The sequence below is a fragment of the Bufo gargarizans genome, chromosome 1, assembly GCF_014858855.1.
Source record: "Bufo gargarizans isolate SCDJY-AF-19 chromosome 1, ASM1485885v1, whole genome shotgun sequence".
NCBI lineage: Eukaryota > Metazoa > Chordata > Amphibia > Anura > Bufonidae > Bufo > Bufo gargarizans.
Window position 1 is genome coordinate 270,031,876 of NC_058080.1, and position 22,665 is coordinate 270,054,540.

At 43.7% G+C, this 22,665-nt stretch overlaps 1 protein-coding gene and 1 long non-coding RNA gene across 7 annotated transcripts in view; one reads left to right on the forward strand and one right to left on the reverse strand.

Moving 5' to 3' along the window:
* The window catches only part of LOC122944610, a 54,985-nt gene extending 52,600 nt beyond the window's left edge, over positions 1–2,385 (forward strand). For all 3 annotated transcript variants that reach the window (XR_006391039.1, XR_006391038.1, XR_006391037.1), the window contains 2 exons: positions 159–295; positions 2,104–2,385. This is a non-coding gene — a long non-coding RNA (uncharacterized LOC122944610). The remainder of the gene's footprint in view (positions 1–158; positions 296–2,103) is intronic.
* SLC4A4 (solute carrier family 4 member 4) overlaps positions 1–22,665 on the reverse strand; it is a 262,656-nt gene that overhangs the window by 189,314 nt on the left and 50,677 nt on the right. The gene's annotated exons all lie outside the window — the stretch shown is intronic.

The window sequence follows — 22,665 nt, forward strand, 5'->3', positions numbered from 1 at the left end:
CTTGTCCAGGTTCTTGCCCCCACAATAGCAAAGAGGAAGGCCCCTATTTCTTCAAGAGCCCACAGCATTATAATGAACTATGCCAATAGTACATACTGCCTTGCAGATTTATGAAAACTAAAAGAAAAGGGTCTGTGTTGTTTTTTTTTTTACTTCAGGCTACCGATGTTTTTTAAGAAAATAAGAACTGCTTTCTGACGAAGAATGAAGAATCATTGTTGCACTTGAAACTGTACAGCAAATCCAAAGAACTTGGATATTGCAACACAAACAGGAGTTTACCTTGTGTCAACAGGTAAGATGTGAGGTGCCTATAGGTGGAAGCAAGAATTTAAAAAATAATGCATTATAGCATGTATTAAAGGTGTCAAACCAGTATCTATATGAAATATAGTTTCATATAAATCTCTTGTGGTCAACATTTATGTAACAGAAGAGGACCTTTCTGCAAATTTTCTGTTTCGTAAAATGTCAGAAGATCGCTTGAATTGAGGTTTGGGCGATAGGACCCTCTGGATCACTAGAATCAAGTTCACAGTGCTCAGAAGTGGGTCTCGTCCCCTTTGTTCTTCATTGTCTGGACCTCCACCAATGCTATATATATCTTGTGACCAGCCTGTCTCTGACTGAATCTACATTAGTCACACTAGATCCCAGACAACTATTCACCTACATGTGCAGAGGAAGCCACTTTCTGGCCACGATATACTCAATACTATTCCAGTAGAGGTGCATTTTTCTCTTTGTATGCAGTATATACAATAAGGGCAGGAGATCTGTTGGGAGGCCCCTTTTAAAAAAAAAGAGAATGCCCACCTTTTAGCACCATTTAATTTTAGGTCCAACATTCTGTCCTAATCAAATATACTGTATATATTCCCCTGAAATCCACTTTGAGTACAATGAGAACATTTGGTTGCTTTCAGTCACATCTTAAGGGGCGTTATGTATCTATAGTATAGTGTTGCATTATTGTGTTCAGTTTATAAGCACTACTCGGTAAGATCTTAAGCTCCCTCTAGTGGTGACTGAAGGGAGACAGAATTTGAACATGTAATAATCTATTCCGATGCAATAATTTTTGCAAAAATGGTATCAGAGAGGGAAATGGTGAATACGCACATTACTAATACCCCACCACTGCTGTTAGGTCACTACTCTGGTCCCTGCACCTCTCCACTTCCTTTTCCTGGGCTCAATACAACAGTTGAACTGCCTGCTCAGCCAAACATTGGTAAGATGAGTACTCAATGCCATTATTATTTAAAGGGGTTGTTCACTCTTGGGGACCTTTTCTGCTGCCATCGTGATGGTACCTATGGTACCTATGGTGGAAATCATACTTTCCTGATTCCTGTCACTGGATTTCAACTCCATTGTCCCCCCCCCCTTTGGTGCCACATATGTTGGATCTCCCCACATCAAAATCTGGCTTGTGGCCATTGCAGCCATGACTGGACACATCAGTGACAAGTCATTTATGCATCATGTGACCCACTGACATGACTCATGGGTAACACACCACCACTGCGGGCAGTTATTGGTCTGGCCAAGCTGGGGCTCTGCAGAAAAGGTCCCCAGGGTTGAACAACCCCTTTAAGATCATCACTCTGGAACAACAGTTTAACACTCGATGTCTATGCAATATTTATTAAGAAGGTTTATGCTGACACTAATATTTTACATACTACGTATTTTAGCGCAGCAAATCTAGTTTAGTATTGTTTATTTGTTCCACAGAGTACAATGTATAAAGCCATAGGAAACAACAGAGCAACCTGCTTCTGCATTTCCTCCTAGAGGTCATCTATCTGGAAGCTAGCTGATCTTCTATATACTGTCCAAGACAGTCACATGACAGTCTGTCATTTAGTAATCGAAATGCAATCTAGACATTAAGATACAACTGTTTCCATTACGTTACTGAAGGGTGTTCCATAAGTGGTTGATTTAATCTATTCATAATTATTCTGTTTGGGCAGTGTACGATACTTCCTGATCTATGATGATTGTGCAGATAATTAGTAGCATTACAGGAACTGACAAAACATGCTAATGTCACAACCATATGGGAAGTTTCATGTATTCTACCATCTCTTCTAGTGACCTACAAAGCATTGTACAGAGCTGGCAGCAAAGATGACATGTTCGGCTGTTAACCTGGAGATTTACACTGGGTTTCCGAAAAGCTTATTGTAGATGGCTGGGCAATGAGTCAAGAAAAATATAGTGATTTGCCAGCACTGAGAAGCCATGTATACAGGAACAAGAGTGGCTTGTTCATAGCACACATCCAAGCACTGACTCGATGACAGAATGCATTCAGTAACAATGGACACAATGTTGGTTAAGTGCCATAGATTAAAGTGACCCTCCATTTTTATGTATCCTTTGTCATTATTGTGACCACCAGGTAATATCCAGAGTAACTGCTGTGTGCAGCAAGAACAGTAGCTAGATGGGCTGGGAGTGAATCAACAAGGTCCTGGTAGGTTGTCACAGGTATCTGGAGCCGTGCTCACTGTAGTGCATCCCACAGCTGCTGGAGGATCCATGGAGTGAACATGACAATCGAGGTGGTACCACAGATGCACAATTGGGTTCAAGTCTGTGGAATTAGGGGGTCAGGGTAGTACTTGTATGTCTTGGTCATGCTCTTCAAACCAATGTCGGACATTTCTAGCTGAGTGACAAGTCACATTGTCTTGCTGGAAGATCCCATGCACCCAAGGAAGACAATCAGCATACTTGATCTGCAAGGTTGGATTCCTCATACCCAATGGAGAGTGCCTTCCACATGGATGAGTGAATACTACAAAAACGCACACAGATTGGCCTACACCACTCTTTTTAGAAAAAGATGGCTGGACCACTTCATATAACAATCAACTACCTTTTGTGTCACCCAACTTCCTCATAGATTGTAAACTCTTGCCAGCAGGGCCCTCACACCTAGTGTTTCAGTTGTATATTAGCCGGTAACTTTGTGATGTTTTGTACATGAACCCTCTAAATTTGTAAAGCACTGCAGAATATGGTGGCGCTATATAAATATTATTATTATAATTCTCCAAACCATAACGCTGCCACCACCAGCTTGTGTTCTTCCAGTAATGGTTTCAGTGTGTTTGTTCTCTGATGTTTCTTGCCTGACAAGCCAATGTTCATCTGTTTAATGAAGCAGAAAACGGGACTGAGCAGAGGACCAATTCCGATACGGCAGGAAAAATTGAAGCCTTTTCTGCCGATGCAACTCCGTTAGCAGAGGTGCAGTGACCATCCATCTGCTTTGGAGCCCCATACGCAGTAGGGTTCAATGAGCTGTTGTTTTAGACACATGTGTGGTAGACCCCTGGTTCATTTTGGTGGAGAGATGAGTGCCGGTCTGCCCTTGCGCACTTTCGTAGCAGATGTTCTCCTCTTATATCAATGGCACGTGGTGCTCCACAGTTTCCACATCACTCATTCACAATGGTGTCATTTGATCACTAACGATACACTTTCACCACAGCAGTAGTGATGAGCGGCAGGGGCTATATTAGAATTTGCAATATATTTCACGAATATTTGGGTGAATATTCGTCATATATTTGCGAATTTGAGATTATTTTCTTGATTGCAAAATGCAATATTCGCGTAATGAGCGCGAAATACAGGCGTGGGTCACTTTTGCTCCATTTTCCAAGCTGCTAGAAGTTTCCTGAGACTGGAGAAAATAGTTGGCATGGCAGAAAATAAAAAATGGCTTTATATGCAGTTAGAGTGCTCCTATATATTTGCGATTGACCTAATCAGCACTAATGATGCAAATATTTTGTCGCAATACGTGAAACTTCACATTTTAGCAGGTCTGCATGTATGTATGGACAGCAGAACCTATCACACTACCTAACACCATGTACTGCAACAGCTACACTATATCAGGATATAACCTACACTGACTATCTGTATTATATATATATATATACAGTATATAATTGGAAAGGGAGGATAAAATGACAATTGTAGGTGGCATGGTACCACCCTCTGGCTCTTCATGTATACAGATGTAGCAAACATTACCTTAACATGTAAGGGTACTTTCACACTTGCAGCAGGACGGATCCCACAGGCTGTTCACCATGTCGGATCCGTCCTGCGGCTATTTCGCCGTGCCGCCGGACCGCCGCTCTGTCCCCATTGACTATAATGGGGGCGGTGGCGGAGCTCCGGCGCAGCACGGCGGTGCCCGGCGAAAGGCCGCCGGACTAAAATTACTGCTTGTCAGGCTTTTTAGTCCGGCGGCTTTAGCCGTGCACCACCGTGCTGCGCCGGAGCTCTGCCCCCGTCCCCATTATAGTCAATGGGGACGGAGCGGCGGTCCGGCGGCACAGCGAAATAGCCGCAGGACGGATCCGACATGGTGAACAGCCTGTCGGATCCGTCCTGCCGCAAGTGTGAAAGTACCCTAACACTTTTATTTTTGCCCCAAACTTTAAACTGACACAACACAACAAAAGCCAATAAAAACCTCAAGTTAAAGTTTTCTGTAACTGTGTATTGACCACTTTAAGGGGGAAATCTATTAACTCTATCGTTATATCGACACGAACATGGCATTGAACATCTGTGTGACGTACTTTGCAACTTTTGGGGCTTTTGTTAATTAATAAGAAAGTGAGGCTTAGCGCGTGGGGTGAAGCCTCCAGAACCCGCTGGATTTACTGCAATGGAGATTTAAACTGGTATAAGTTACATCTCAAGTCTATGGCAGAATTGAGCTTCTGGTGCAAGGAGGGTCACAGATGTGCCTCAGTTATTAGGAGGCATGTAGTAGGGAGCGGTGGAAAGCAGAGGTGGGACCCTTAGAAAAGAACCAATGGCAGGAGATATTAGCGAGGACCCCGCTGATCTCACTCAGTGTAGCCTACAGGTTATCACATTTCTACCCGATTCACAGGGTTTATAAAACTCCTCATTTCCTATTTGATATTGGATTCTAGATGTGGGGAGAAGGGGGCAGATATGATGCATATGGTGTGGTCATGCTCAGTTCTAGCGGGATTTTGGAGCTCTGTGGTACAACTTTTAATTCTCTTTGCTCTGTTACACTTGATATGACCCCCTTTGTATGTGTATTGGAATATGTGAAGGACTTGCCAGTCACAGAACCCGGTAAGGTGGCAGTGGCCAGAATGCTGTATATGGCTCTCAAGCTAATTGCTCAGCATTGGCTAGATGAGTGACGTCCTAGTAGAACTGAATATATAGCCAAGATTATCTGGCTACTTAACCTGGAATTTGGGATTGATAGGAAGCCCCTCCCTAGCTAAATTTGAGAAACTATGGGCACCTTGGATAGATTCCTCTGGATTGGCTTCCTGGGAACTTCAAAGATATTGTCTGGTCCTGGTGTGATTTGTAACCATGATGGCACTCTGCATTTACACCAATGATGAGAGTGAGGCTGGAACAGTGATTGGAAGTCCTCAGTCTAAGTTTCTATCCGTGCGACGTGCACCTGTGCATTTTTTTGCAGTTGTACTGAGCTGGAGATGTGGCTGACTCCAGTTAGTCTTGCACCCCTGACCAGCCTGTCTGCCCCATAGGCTGATTTTGATTGGTGTAAGTATAAAGCTGTAGCCTGCTCTCCCTGCACCAGGAGAGGTATGGGGTAGGCTCAGCATGCATGATGGTACCTGCATTCCCTAGATTTAATGGAGGCTATTATGGCACCAAAAGTGGTAAAAGGCAGAGTGGACCCAGCATGCATGTGGAACCTGCATTCCCTGTATTTTATGGTGGCCAGAGTGTACTATAACAGGTAGTATTTAGTGTTAGGTTCCTATTTTATAGAGATCGCCTTGATGACGGCGGACAGGCACAAATAATTTTGTACAAAATATATTTGCCAATAATCTCAAATTTATAAAATAAGAATAGCATTAGCACCAGAATATTTTCTATATCTATGGCATTATTGTAGTTTTTTTGTGTGTGTGGTGCTGTTGCATTGTGTTCTTTTCTTTGTGTTTCTAGCCATAGCGGTGTGCACCTTCGCATTGGGATGTGCTGACTGACCCACTTTTTTTGAAGTTTCTATCTGTAATACGCATGGTACAGTAGGTGAAGGTGAGATGAGTCTTTTATCTATAGAAACTACAGCTGTGAACATGTATGACGAGGAAGGGGTGTGTGGGAGAGAGATGCCTATGCACACAAGATTGCTGTTACTGTACTGTACTGTAGCAGATAGAGAGCATCTTTTGGACAATGTGAGGGGGTGGGAAGGGTTATGTGGAGGGGGGGGGGGGGTTATGTTCATTTATCAAAATGTAAAAAAAAAACATAATTAAAAAAAATGTAAATAAGAGGCAGCTGCTGTGTCTTAGGCATCACATTTGGCCGTACAGGAGATTAAGACTGGCGTGGAAATGCCAGGCTTGATAAATCTCTCCAAGTGTCATGTTAGCTGTTGCTACATCTGTACATCTGTACTGCAGAAGAACATACTTCACTGACTATTTTTAAACAATGCTGCAAAACACAAAGACCTTGAAGAATGATTATAAAGTGTATTAGTGCACAGTGATCATAGAGTGTCTTCTTATGTGGTAGAGAGGCCTTTGGGCTCCTTCAGGCACTAAAATCCAGATGTGAATGCCAAGCACTATACCAGGGATCAGCAACCTCTGGGACTCCAGATGTTCTGAAACTACAACTCCCAGAATCCTCCTTTCACTTCCATGGTTACAAGAATAGCCAGGAAAGTTTGCATGGAGCATGTAGCTGCAACCCTGTAACTACAATGTGCAAGTTTACAGCAATGTCCAAACCTAATATTAAATATTCAAAATTATATTTTTATCCCTAGACCCCTCACTGTCTTAATCATCCACATAAGCACGGAGATGGAAATGCGGAATAGTCCGCTATTCATGGTATACAGTATGTTATGTGTTATTCAGTTTAAACTACAGCTAGGATATCAATTTTACCATTTCATTTTCCAGTATCATTTCTTTAGTATTTTCAGGATAATTAATCAACCCCTTACACCTATGTAGGTTAGAAAAACACACAGTGCACGCAGAGGAAAAACACATTAAAAATTAAACCACTGGCTTCCTGTGGAGCAGTGTGTATTATTGATGCTTTTCATTATGGCTAACTTCATTTTTTATTTTTCAAATCTGTTTATCAGTGATCTACCACTACAGGTATAATTCCAAATAACGGTAGCACATGGTGTTTTTATTTTTTTTTTTTTATAAAATAGTAGCGTATTGGAGACTTTTAAAAGAAAACTTTAGCATTATTTCTTATTTACACAATTTATTTAAAAGGGGACCTCTCGACATGCAACCAAGGCATCTGAGGTGGTAGTTCTGCAGATCTAGGCCGTTAGAACAGGAGCCCTGTTGTCGTAAGTTGGGCTCCCGCTCTTCTTGACGTGGGAGACCATGCAACACATCGGCCTCTTTCACATGGGCGAGATTTCTGCATGCGTGCAATGCGTAAAGTGAACGCATTGCACCTGCACTGAATCCGGACCCATTAATTTCTATGGGGCTGTGCAGATGGATCATGGTGATGGATCATGTGACGGACCATGTGATGAGTGCAGTGACATCACCACAGGTCCTTTTCCTCCTGGGCATCAAAGAAGAAGACAGAAGAGAAGCCAGGCTACGTGAATGGATGAGGTGAGTTAAATTATTTTCCATTATAACCATGTTATAAGGGCAAATAATAAAATCTACACAACACCTAACCCAAACCCGAACTTCTGTGAAGAAGTCCGGGTTTGGGTGCCAAACATGCCGATTTCTCTCACGCGCGTGCAAAACGCATTAAAACGCTTTGCACTCGCGCGGAAAAATTGCTCATTTTTGCGCGACTCATCCGCTTCTTATCCAGCCCTCACACGCGACGCCCGTGTGAAAGAGGCCTCAGACTAGGCTGCCTTAAAAAAGCGGCGGCCTAGCCTAAGGGCCCGTAATGATTGGCGCCAGAAGCTGTGTTCCTGAGCGCTCGTCATCAGTAAGGTTCAGGCTTTTAGTTTAAGCAGTGTATTCACCTAAAATTGTCACTGTATGTTTAACAGCTAATATCCACAGTTGCCTTATGTGTAATCTAAAAACACGTCTTCCCAAATTTAACCCTTTTACATTTATCTGCCTGCTTCTGCATTATACCTCAGAAATTGATCCCTTTATCCAACAGTATCCATCACACTCCATGCACCCAAATGCACTACATACTATTCTATACAGAGATACTAGTTGGGTGACTTGCTCATGCAGATGTATGCATACTATCTTGTTCTATAAAGATGTCTGGAGTGGACAAGCCCTTTTTACTTTTTGTGCCATCCCTCTTTCCTTGTAGATTGTAAGCTCTTACGAGCAGGGCCCTTTCTTGTTTGCCTTGTTGGTTGGTTTGTTTCTATGGAATGTATGATTTTGTTTGTACATGTACCCTCTGTAAATTGCTGCAGAATATGTTGGTGCTATAGAAATAAGATTATTATCCTACAACAATGCACACCACAGGGGAATCATATGCGATAATATCCCCGGACATACAAAAGTCGTAGAATTGTTCTGCAATTAAGGTCTATTAAACATGGATTACAAGGCAGAAAGTAAGTGCTGAGTAATTGCCTGGTAATTATCTAGTTAGTCTACTTTCACACTAGCGTCAATATTTTCCAATATTGAGATCCGTCAGCAGGTCGCAATACCGGAAAAAAACGCTTCCGTTTTGTCTCCATTCATTGTCAAAGGGGACAAAACATAATTGAACAGAACGGAGTGCTCCAACATGCATTTTGTTCTGTTCTCAAAAGCTGTGGTTTGTTTTCCGTCTTGGGATGTGGAGCAAAACAGATCCGTCATGACCCACAATGCAAGTCAATGGGGACAGATCCGTTTTCTCTGACACAATAGAAAACAGATCAATCTCCCATTGACTTTCAATGGAGTTCATGACGGATCCGTTTTGGGTATGTTAAAGATAATATAACTGGATCCATTCATAACGGATGCAGATGGTTGTATTATCTGTAACGGAAGCGTTTTTGCTGAACCCTGCCAGATCCAGAAAAAACGCTGGTGTATCTGCATCTTGCAAATGGACACCCACCCTTCTGCCAAGATCTGCAGCTCAATTCACAAGGGGCACATCTCTATCCATGGGCTTTAGTATAGCAACCAGATATACTTTATATCCCTGGATCAACAACCCTCCTCCAGAAGTTTAGTAACTAGGATCTGCAATATTACTTTATTCAAGAAATGCATTCAGGTCCCTTCTGAACTCGTTTAGTGAATTCACCATAACTTCCTCACGCAGGGGGTTCCATAATCTCCCCAAAGTTCTTTCCTTTTATATATGATCCTGGCAATTATCATCACACAGAGGTACCTGTCACAGCCAGGCCAAGATGCCTGAGGGGGCCCAAACTCTTCACATAAGAAGACACCAGCACAGGTTACAGATTCTGTAACCTTATAATGACTCAGGCCTGATGTATAATATACATCCTCTAATAGATCAACTACTGGCATTACACATCACACGGACAGGACACTCTATAAGAAAACCAATCCAAGGGCTCATGCTCAAGAAATGCACAGGCACCAGCCGTGCGGCCGCCGTTTGCGAATGTGGACCCATTCACTTGAATGGCTCTGCGATCTGCAAGATCCAGTCCGCAACGCAAAAAAATGTGAACATGTTCTATTTGTTTGCAGTGTGGAGGCACGGGCTGAAATCCCACGGAAGTGCTTCTGTGGGCTTCCGCTCAGTGTCTCTGCTGCACACCGCTCCCGCTCCATATCTTGCGGATTGCGGACACATTCAAATGAATGGGTTCGCAGCTGTCATACAGCGTGCACATGGCCCGTAAATTTGCGGACCTGCTGTACGGGCACGGACCGCGCTCAGACATGTGCATGAACCCTATATACTTTTGTTACCCATATATTATAAATATACTAAATTGTATCATTTTCCCAACATTATAGCAATGTCATATGACCAGGGGCACAGCTATAGGGGAAGCGGTTGCTTTGGGGCCCTGACCCAGAAAGGGCCCATCCAGGAGGAGGAGGACTAAAGGATTTGGTCAGGGCCCCCTCAACAGTATTACACAATGAAATTATATACAGTGACAGTATAGACCAGGGATGGCCAACCTGAGGCTCTCCAGCTGTTGCAGAACTACAACCTACAGGTATCAGCCTACAGAAGGGCATGGTGGGAGTTGTAGTTTTACAACAGCTGGAGAGTCGCAGGTTGACCATGCCTGGTATAGACAGTGCATAAAACGGATGGAACAGCTGCCTGGCCTGGTCTGAGAGAGCGATCTTTACTAGCCACAGGAATGGGGGCAGCATGAAGGGAAGGGGTTGCGAAAAAAATTACTGGGGGAGGGGGGCCCCATTCAAAAATTTGCTTTGGGGCCCAGTCATTTCTAGCTACGCCACTGCATATGACATAAAATAAAACCCAAGGTAGCCCAGAAAACCTTCACCACAGGAACCATGTGGCAATAGCAGGTAGGATAAAGGTTATAGTTGTAATGTAGACCTTATTTTAAATGTACAGTATAACCCCAAAAAACACCAGCAAAAATGAAGTTAGCCTTTAACTTTTACAGTAAATTGAAGCAATGAAAAGTAACTGGAACACTGAAGTAGACAAGTAAATATATTTTTATAGCATGGGCTATAGGACCATAAAACTTTACACGGAAAGTTACTTGAATTCAGGAAGGACATATGAAGTATTAACTTTTGCTACATTTAACTGTAGGCTCACCATTGGTGACGCCCTCGATTTTTATATTTCTAAGAAACAAAACAACACAATTACGGATCTGTAAAACGGATAACAAAAAGTGGGGGTAGCAAATAAATAAAGTAACTGTATGGCGGCACGGTTACATGTCTTATAAAGATACATGATTGAAACATGTTTCCACAATCCTATGTTCCACTTTAAAGGGGTTTTCTAGGACCATGCTATGGTATAACAAATCTGCTCAGGTAGTTGCTTGCCTCATTTACATCTTCCCCATGATTTTTCTTTTTCTCTCCTGACCCGTTTTCACCATGTACTGTAAATCAATCACTCTGGTTGGCAACATGGTTATCCAGAATGGTCCATCCTTTGGCTAGGTCTTCAATATTTGATCAGAGGAGTTCTGACTCCCAACTCACATGAGCGCCATTCACTTAGGTACTGCGCCAAACATATGTTTTTGACTGTGCCTGGTACTGCAGCTCAGTCCTATGCACTTGAATTGGACTGAGCTATGGTGAGATGCAGTACTAGGCACCACACACACAGCGGTCAATCATTGATGGCCTAAACCAGGGGTGCACAACCTTTTTTGGTCTGAGGGCCACATTGTCACATTGCTATATTTCAAGGGGCCAGCATCAGCCGATTACACAGGCCAATGTAAAGTGACTGGGGAGGAATGATCGCTATCACACTCATTCCTCCTCCGTTTAGTTATATTGATTATCGCAGCATATCCCTGATTACACAGAGATTATACCGGCCAGTTATCATGAATGAGCGCTCTTATGAACACTTGTTCCCAGTAATTGACCTGAATATCTCGCAGTGTATTAGCGGCTTAAAGGGATTTCCCAGTAAAAACTAATTTCTATCAAGTTTGTGCAGCATGGCCCCTGAAACTGAAGAGTTAGGCCTCATGCACACGACCGTTGTTTGGGTCCGCATCCGAGCCGCCAAAACGGCGGCTCGGATGCGGACCCATTCATTTCAATGGTGCCGCAAAAGATGCGGACAGCACTCCGTGTGCTGTCCGCATCCGTGGCTCCGTTCCGCGGCCCCGCGAAAAAAAATATACGTCCTGTTCTTGTCTGTGCTTTGCAGACAAGAATAGGCATTTATATTGCCGGCGCCCATTCCGCAAATTGCGGAAGGCAACACGGGCACCTTCCGTTTTTTGCGGATCTGCAATCGCGCATACAGAGACAAGCGAACGCCCATTGTCGCGCGTTCCCGCTAAAGTCTATGTACGGGAACGTGCGACAAGACGCCCCAAAGAAGCATCGGGCGTTTTACAGCGCGATCGTACGTGCTGTAAAACGCTCAGGTGAGAACCATTCCCATAGGGAATCATTGGTTCTTGCCTGTTGAGCGTTTTACAGCGCGTAGGAACGCGTTGTAAAACGCTCAGGTCTGAACCCAGCCTTATACTTACCTGCTCCCCGGGCTGTTTTTACGTGGCAGAGCATGACCATGGTCACATGCACCTCTCCAGCCAATCACTGGCTTCAGCAATGATGTGGCCACAAGCAGCGTGTCACTGCTGAAGCCTGTCATTCACTCTAGCGGTGTATGTGACCATGGCCATGCACTGACAGGTGTAAAAGTGCAGGAACCGGAAGATGGAGGCAGAGGGGGTCAGAGCGGCATGAAGCAGGTATGTATCAATATTCTGGTTCAGGGGCCATGCTGCAGCAACTTGTAAAAAGTAATTTTTACAGGAAAAGGGCGACATTTCCTTCCTGTCTCCTATTCATAAATCAGCGATTCCGCTCACTGGTTATTACCACCTCCTGCCAGTTACAGGCGCCATGCAATAACCAGTAAGCATTTTCCCTTACTAGAGGTGAAAGAGCTTTTTGGTTAACACTGAAAAGACGTGTGATTTAGCGCACGTGGTAATTCGAACGGTTGTAATTTTTTGCGTTGGGACTATCAAAATAATTTTTGCAACAATTTTTCACTTGACACATAAGGCCTTATAATTTTTATTTTTTTGTTTTATTTGGGGGAAACTGTACAAAACATTTTTTTAAATAATTTTTTTTTCAAACTATAGCTCCTTATTCTTTAAATATGCAAACTGCCACCAAAATAAATTATTATAATTAGTTCCCTATTTTGTGTCGGTCGTTTTGTTCTATATTTATTAATATTTGATTGTATTTTTTTTTTCATAATTGGTTTATTACTTATTTAAATATATTTTTGCCACATAATATGTCCCCCAAGAGGTCATAAAAAGACTGTTGGGGGACAATGAACACTTTACTATTTTGCACTTTTTGCTTGTATTTTATTATATTTTTTATTTTTTATTTTCAAATTTCTTTTACATATATAATTTTGCCACATAATGTCCCCCCAAGGGATCATAAAAAGACTGTCAGGGGACAGTGAACACTCTTATGTTGCAATTTTTCCTTTTATTTTATTTTTATTTATTTTTATAATTTTTTGGCCACATCATATTTTATTTTATTTTTTCTTTTATTTGTGTTTTATTATATTTTTGTCAATTTTTTCCCCCATAATTTTATAACTTATTTTTTAAATATATTTTTCCACATAATTTGTCAATGAAAGGCACTATTTCCACTGTAACTGGGGAATCCCAGTTAGGCTGAGTTCACACGGGCGAGATTTCCGCGCGGGTGCAATGCGGTAGGTGAACGTATTGCACCCGCACTGAATCCGGCACCATTCATTTCTATGGGGCTGTGCACATGAGCGATTTTTTTCACGCATCACTTCTGCAATGCTTTAAAATCGCAGCATGCTCTATATTCTGCGTTTGTAACGCAGGACAGGCCCCATAGAAATGAATGGGGCTGAGTGAAAATCGCAAGCATCCGCAAGCAAGTGCGGATGCGGTGCGATTTTCACTCATGGTTGCTAGGTGACAGTCTATTCACTGTATTATTTTCTCTTATAACATGGTTATAAGGGAAAATAATAGCATTCTGAATACAGAATGCTTAGTACAAGGGCAATTGAGGGTTAAAAAAATAAAAAATAAATTAACTCACCTTGTCCTCTTCATCGCGCAGTTCCCGGTCTCTTCTGATGAGCTGTCGGCTAAAGGACCTTTGGTGACGTCAGATCACATGCTCCAATCACATGGTACATCACCACGGTGATGTACCATGTGATTGGAGCATGTGATCTGACGTCACCAAAGGTCCTTTAGCCGACAGCTCATCAGAAGAGACCGGGAACTGCGCGATGAAGAGGACAAGGTGAGTTAATTTATTTTTTATTTTTTTAACCCTCAATTGCCCTTGTACTAAGCATTCTGTATTCAGAATGCTATTATTTTCCCTTATAACCATGTTATAAGGGAAAATAATACAATCTACACTACAACTAACCCAAACCTGAACTTCTGTGAAGAAGTTCGGGTCTGGGTACCACAGTCGGTTTTTTATCACGCGAGTGCAAAACACATTGCACCCGCGTGATAAACACTGAACATCGGAACGCAATCGCAGTCAAAACTGACTGCAATTGCGTACCCAATCGCGCGGGTTTGCCGCAATACACCGGGACGCATCCGGACCTAATCCGGACACGCCCGTGTGAACCCAGCCTAAGGCTCTGTCGTGCGGCGCTGTAGGTAGAAACACAGGAGATCGCATGATCAGCGGGGTTTCTGTCCAGGAGAATGGGGGCTGCAAACCTTGGGCAGCATGGTGGCTCAGAGGTTAGCACTGCGGAATATAGCAGCGCTACATAAGTGAGCAAAATAAATACGGGGGGGGGGGGGGGCAGCCATTTAAAGTGCATGGCATCTAACTGAAATGCATATTTGGAAGGCGCCCTTGCTGAGAACATGGATGCTGATTGGCTAGCAGCAGCTCACTTTCAGGTCCATTCCAGCAGCATGTTAGATCTAAAATACTGCTCCCCAAACTCTCCTTCTATAGGGGTTCAATAGTGCGATCTCTGCCCTTGGCCATATAAGTGGGGCTCCTGGGGACGGAAAGCCCTTGCTTGGGTTTAGTAATGCTAGGGATTATTAGAATTGGCTACAGAACCTGCATGTTAATGAAGCTGCTTTCACCATTGTGTATATTAGATTCTCAGCTGCTTCTGACCTCATTGCTGCTGATCCTGCTTCCTACCGACATGCAACAAACACTACAACTCCGCCAGATGCTTAACAAATCTTGGAAACAATACAAGGCATCTAGCGTGCTAAGTACACTTATTGTGACGCAGGCCTCATAATATAATGTGGCAGAGAGCCAGGGATGATGATGAACTACCTCAGAAACAGATATATTTACCCTTTGTCCCTTTTGTGAAATTTCCACTGCGGAGCAAGACTTGTCAAACTTGATTTAAAAGACATCATCCTGAACAGCAGGAGAGAATGTCATGGTGGCTCCGACAGGAAAGTCACAACTGACTCAAGAGCTCAAGTAAGGGCCCTTTCACACGAGCGAGTTTTCCGCGTTGGAGCAATGTGTGACATGAACGCACAGCACCCGCACTGAATCCTGACCCATTCATTTCAATGGGTCTGCGTTTTTTTCACGCATCAGTTTTGCATTGCGTGAAAAACGCAGCATGTTCTATATTCTGAGTTTTTCACGCAGCCCTGGCCCCATAGAAGTGAATAGGGCTTCAGTGAAAAATGCATTGCATCCGCAAGCAAGTGCAGATGCAAGCAATACGTTTTTCACTGATGGTTGCTAACAGATGTTATTTGTAAACGTAAAGTTTTTTTATCACGTGCTTGAAAAACGCATCAAAGCGTGTTTCACCCGCGCAGAAAAAACTAAGGCCTCTTTCACACGGGCGTCATGTTTTTTGCCCGGATAAGAGGCGGGTGTGTTGCGGGAAAATGCGTGATTTTTCAGCGCGAGTGCAAAACATTGTCATGCGTTGCACTCGCGTGAGAAAAATCGCGCATGTTTGGTACCCAAACCCGAACTTCTTCACAGAAGTTCGGGCTTGGGATTGATGTTCTGAAGATTGTATTATTTTCCCTTATAACATGGTTATAAGGGAAAATAATAGCATTCTGAATACAGAATGCTTAGTATAATAGGGCTGGAGGGGTTAAAAAAAATAAAAAAGTTAACTCACCTCATCCTCTTGGTCGCGTAGTTCCCGGTCGGTCCGTTCTTTAGCTGTGGGCTGAAGGACCTGTGGTGATGTCAGATCACATGCTCCATCACCATGGTGATGGACCATGTGATTGGAGCATGTGATCTGACATCACCACAGGTCATTCAGCCCACAGCTAAAGAAGAGACCGACCGGGAACTACGCGACCAAGAGGACAAGGTGAGTTAACTTTTTTATTTTTCTTAACCCTTCCAGCACTATTATACTATGCATTCTGTATTCAGAATGCTATTATTTTCCCTTATAACCATGTTATAAGGGAAAATAATACAGTGAATAGACTGTGACCTAGAACCCATGCGTGAAAATCGCACCGCATCCGCACTTGCTTGCGGATGCATGCGATTTTCACGCAACCCCATTCATTTCTATGGGGCCTGCGTTACGTGAAAAACGCACAAAGAGGAGCATGCTGCGATTTTCACGCAACGCACAAGTGATGCGTGAAAATCACCGCTCGTGTGCGCAGCCCCATAGAAATGAATGGGTCAGGATTCAGTGCGGGTGCAATACGTTCACCGCACGCATCGCACCCGCATGGAAAACTCGCCCGTGTGAAAGGGCCTAAACAACTGAACGCAATCGCAGACAAAACTGACTGAACTTGCTTGCAAAATGGTGCGAGTTTCACTGAACGCACCCTGAACGCATCCGGAGCCAATTCATCAGCTCGTGTGAACTCAGCCTAACGCTGGGTTCACACCTGAGCGTTTTACAGCGCGTTCCTACGCGCTGTAAAACGCTCAACAAGGAGAAACCAATGCTTCCCTATCGGCATGGTTCTCACCTGGGCGTTTTACAGCGCGTACGATCGCACTGTAAAACGCCCTACGCCCCAAGAAGTACATGAGCTTCTTTGGGGCATCTTGTCGCACGTTCCCGTACATAGACTTTTGGGAACGCGCGACAATGGGCGTTCGCTTGTCTCTGTATGCGCGATTGCAAACGCCCGTACAATCGCGCATACAGAGCGCTCCATCGCGAACGCTCAGGTGTGAACCCAGCGTTAGGGTGGTAGAGCTTGTCAGCACCCTATTACAATGAAAGGGAATCTGTCACCAGCCACCTCCCCATTCAGCTGTATGGACACATAGCTGTGGTTCACCTGATTAAAACTTCTATGAAGAAGTTCGGGTTTGGGTACCAAACATGCCGATTTTTCTCACGTGCGTGCAAAACGCATTACAATGTTTTGCACTCCCGGGGAAAAATCACGCATTTTCCCGCAACGCACCGGCATCTTATGCGGGAAAAAAACATGACGCCCGTGTGAAAGAGGCCTAAGTGTTTGGTGCAATGAGGGAGTCACCTATGCTCTTCTTGCACGCAAGCTCCAGTCATTTCTGTCACCAGCCCCTCCCTTGCTGCTTTGTCACCGCCTGGTCCTCTCAATAAAGTAGCGAGGGAGGGGCTGGCCAGAGAAAGGAGTGGAGCATCAAACACCTAATTTGCATATTAGGGAAAGTATCTCAACTAATAGTAAGGGCTCATGCACATGGCCATACACTGTAAGTGTCTTATGGTCTGCAAATCGCAAATCTGCAAAATACGGATCCCAGCCGAGTGCATGCCACCATTTATTTTTTTACTTCTGTAGAAATGTCCTATCCTTGTCCACAAAACAGACAAAAATAGGACACTGACATGGACATGTGGATGTGGATAGCACACAGTGTGCTGTCCGCATATTTTGCAGCCCCTTTGAAATGGATGGGCCCACATCCGATCTGCAAAGAATACGGATTGGATGCGGACAGAAACAACAGCCATGTGCATGAGCCTTAACATACTTTATAAGAGCTCATGCACATGACTGTATGTATTTTGCGGTTTGCAAAACACTGATCCGCAAAAATATGGACATACAGAAACGGAATGCAGGAGGAGTAGCTTCCGTTTTCTGCGGACCCATTGAAATGAATGGTTCCGCATACAGTCCACAAAAAAAAACAGAACGGACAAGGAAAGAAAGTACGTTCGTGTGCATGAGCCCTAAGGCCCCTTTTACACGAGCGTGATAGATTAGGTCAGGATGTGTTCAGGGTGCGTTCAGTGAAACTCACAACATTTTGCAAGCAAGTTCAGTCAGTCTTGGCTGCAATTGCGTTCAGTTGTTCAGTTTTTTCCACGCGAGTACAATGTGTTTTCATGCGTTTTTCACGCGCGTGATAAAAAACTGAAGGTTTACAAACAACATCTCTTAGCAGCCATCAGGGAAAAACGCATTGCATTCGCACTTTCTTCAGGATACAATGTGTTTTTCACTGAAGCCCCAATCACTTCTATGGGGCCTAGGGCTGTGTGAAAAACGCAGAATATGGCCTCATGCACACGACCGTGCCGTTTTTTGCGGTCTGCAAACCGCGGATCTGCAAAAAAACGGAAGCAATATAAATGCCTATTCTTGTCCGCAAAGCGGGGACAAGAATAGGACATGTTATTTTTTTTAGCCACGGATGGGTCCGTCAAAACGGCGGCTCGGATGCGGACCCAGACAACGGTCTTGTGCATGAGGCCTATAGAACATGCTGCGTTTTTTGACGCAATGCAGAACTGATGAGTGAAAAAAAACGCTCATGTACACAGACCCATTGAAATTAATGAGTCAGGATTCAGTGTGGGTGCTATGCGTTCACGTCACGCATTGCATCCGTGCAGGAAAACTCGCTCGTGTGAAAGGGGCCTAAGGCTGTAAAAAGACATACATACAGTGCTGCCCATAATTATTCATACCCCTGGCAAATTTTGACTTAAAGTTACTTTTATTCAACCAACAAGTAATTTTTTGACGGGAAATGACATAGGTGTCTCCTAAAAGATAATAAGACAATGTACAAGAGGCATTATTGTGGGGAAAAAACATTTCTCAGCTTTTATTTACATTTGAGCAAAAAGTGTCCAGTCTACAATTATTCATACCCTTCTCATTAATCAATAGAAAAGCCTTTATTGGCTATTACAGCAATCAAACGCTTCCTATAATTGCAGACCAGCTTTTTGCATGTCTCCACAGGTATTTTTGCCCATTCATCTTTAGCAATGAGCTCCAAATCTTTCAGGTTGGAGGGTCTTCTTACCATCACCCTGATCTTTAGCTCCCTCCACAGATCCTCAATTGGATTCAAGTCTGGACTCTGGCTGGGCCACTCCAAAACATTAAAGGGACACTGACAGGCCCGATAAACATATTTAGATATTCCTATGCAGTCATAGATCTATTAAAGTGTATTCCAATCACATAAGAGTGCCCCCTGTCTGCATTTTAAACCATGTAAAAACAACTTTATAATCATCTGTCAATCACCTTCCTTTATGCCCAAGGGGCGCTTTTTCACATTTCTTTATGCCCAAGGGGCGTTTTTACTCCTACCTTTGTGCCCAGCCGCGCCCCAACTGTCGTTTCCTAGCGCCGCCAAGCTCATTATTATTCACTGCGCTGGGCGGCTTTTACAGTCCCCGATCCTGCGGAGCAGGCGCAGCAGGAGACGCTGGCATTGAGTAAGGGACGCAGGCGCACTGCGAGTGAGGGTGCCGGGCAAGTTATCCGGCGCACGTGCAGAAGGTACAAGTGAGGCCGATGCCCATACATTTCTATTGGGCATGCGCCGGCTCGGCAGGATCGGGGACTGTAAAAGCCGCCCATCGCAGTGAATAATAATTAGCTGGGCGGCGCTAGGAAACAACAGTTGGGGCGTGGCTGGGCACAAAGGTAGGAGTAAAAACGCCCCTTTGGGCATAAAGAAATGTGAAAAAACACCCCTTGGGCATAAAGGAAGGTGATTGACAGATGATTATAAAGTTGTTTTTACATGGTTTAAAATGTGATTGGAATACACTTTAATAGACCTATGACTGCATAGGAATAACTAAATATGTTTATCGGGCCTGTCAGTGTCCCTTTAACGTTGTTGCCTGCTAACCATTTGTTCACCACTTTTGCTGTGTGTTTTGGGTCATTGTCATGCTGAAATGTCCACTGGTGCCCAAGGCCAAGTTTCTCTGCAGACTGCCTGATGTTGTCGTTGAGACTCCTCATGTATTGCTCTTTTTTTCATGGTCCCGTTTACTGTGATTAGGTTCCCTGATCCATTGGCTGAAAAACACCCCCAAAGCATTAGGTTTCCACTGCCATGTTTGACAGTGGGGATGGTGTTCTTTGGGTTGAAGGCTTCTCCTTTTTTACGCCAAATGAAAGAAACATCATTGTGACCAAATAATAATTTTTTTGTTTCATCTGACCATAACACAGAGGACCAGAAGTCTTCTTTGTCCAGATGAGGCCAAGCGAGCTTTTATGTGCCTTATCTGGAGAAGTAGAACCCAGCAGTGTGCAGTGTTGGTTGGATTGTCTGCCTTGAGACATTGCCACCAGCAGAGCCCAGATTCACCAGGATGGCCTTGGTGGTGATCCTTGGATTCTTTTTCACCTCTCTAACTATCCTCCTGGCCAGCACAGGTGTCACTTTTGGCTTCCGACCACGTCCTCTGAGATTTTCCACAGTGCGGAACATCCTGTATTTTTTGCTCAAATGTAAATAAAAGCTGAGAAATGTTTTTTTTTCCCCACAATAATGCCTCTTGTACATCGTCTTATTATTTTTTGGGAGACACCTATGTAATTTCCCGTCAAAAAATTACTTGCTGGTTGAATAAAAGTAACTTTAAGTCAAAATTTACCAGGGGTATGAATAATTATGGGCAGCACTGTACATCCAGTCCGACCTGTTATCCTGCAAACCTGATACAAAGTAAGGCAAAAACCAGCAAAGCTCTACCAAGTGCCGAAGGTTTCTTGCTATTAGCAACCAATCACAGCACAGCTTTCATTTCTCATAGTGCTCTTGAAAAAGAAAGCTATGCTGTGATTGGTTGCTATGGGCAACTGTGATCGTTTCATAAATCGGCCTGAAATGTGCCTGATGCACAAGTATTTTATCATGAGAAAACTCTGCTTGTATGTGAGCAATTCGCTAATGACTCCCTTTTTAATGAAGGAGTTAATAGACGTGGCTACTGGTAAATACATTTTACCAAAGCGAAAGAAAGGCCTAATGTAATATGGATTATTCATTATGTTAGCATTTCCAGAAAGCACGAGCTAATATTCAGTAATTACATTATCTTACTTATACCGAGATGCACTGTAGGAAATGTTGTGCAAAAATAGCATCTACACTGGATACCGAGCCGAGGAAATCTGTGTATTCATATTCACTGCGTTCTCGTGACTAATGGCCCCAAACGGTAAGCGTTCCTTATATGTCAGATGCTTCACATTGTAATGGTTTATGTAGATAGCGGAGTCATAAAAGAGAAGTCTACTCTCTTGTACATTTTTTTAGTTTAATTCCTTACAGATTTAAAGGGCTTGTCCAGGATTTCTGGCACGGACTTCTGGCGCCGAAGCTACTGCAGAACAGCTTATCGGCCGGGTGAGGGATGTCAGACCCCCCGCAAATTAGACAGCGATGGCCTGTTCTCAGGGTAGATAAAATCCTGGCCAACCCCTCTAAGACCTCTGCTTGCTGTCACTGAATGGGACCGTTCTTGTTTACCTCCAGCGGCTGAAAACCCATGCAGCCCTAACATTTAACTTAGCTTGCTACAATGTTTGATACTGCGAGGCAATCCTTTGTTCACTAAGCACAGTGTAGGAACAAGCTTCCAGTCTGGAGTTTAGGTTGAGGGTCACCATCACAGTAGTAATAAAAGAAAGGCACCCGATGCTGGACATTAAAGGGGAATGATTTAAAATGGCCGCTAGCAACCTGTCCTAGAATGTGAGCAGGGCTGGTTGCCTCTACTTGCAGAGCTGTCTATGGGGTGAGGGTTGGGGAGCGTCACTACACACTACACTCCAGCACTTGCATATACTACATATTGGTGAGTGTTCCTGTCAGGCTGCTCAGCCATGATGACATATCATAGGCAGAATCACATCATTACCATCTATTGTCGAGCAGTGTAGTGTGTAGTGAGGCCATGTCCCCTCCCACCTAGGCAGCTCTACGAGTGGTGGCAACCAGTCCTAACAATATTCAAGAACAGGTTACTGGCAGCCATTTTAAATAATTCCCGGAAAACCCCTTTAATTGCTGCCTCTCAGCTGTAGTCCTTGCATTTAGGAGAAGTGAACAGGCTTTATAAACATGTTCATTTGTGATCATGCCTTTAATTGAAACTACATGGGCCCCAGTTCAATAATGTATTCCCAGGACAGTCAGGAACTGCCAACCCATGACACTTAGGCTAGGACTACATGGCGACTTATAGTCACGTAATATTAGGATGAAGCGTTAACAGTCACACACTGGATTTCTGCAAACTGTCACGTCATGTTTGTGTCAACTTGTGGGCATTCACTATTAGGTGCGATGTACTGTAGTAGCGCAGCACTGCAATTTTATACTGCGTGATTACATGTCGCTATGGGTACCACATATACGTCACATTAAAAGAGACCTGTGACATTAAAAATTGTGTTTAATTGCAGCATGTTATAGAGAAGGAGGAGATGAGCAGATTGATATATAGATTTGTGGGGAAACGTTCATTATAACATGTAATTTATACTTTTATATTGCTAATTCTATGCTTAGGAGTCCAGTGGGCGGTCCTAGTCAGTGATTGACAGCTATCTTTGTGTGTATACTCATGCAGAGAAGGCATGAGTAGGACCACCCACCGGACTCCTAAGCACAGAATGGATTTAAATGTATAAATGATAAGTTCTACTGA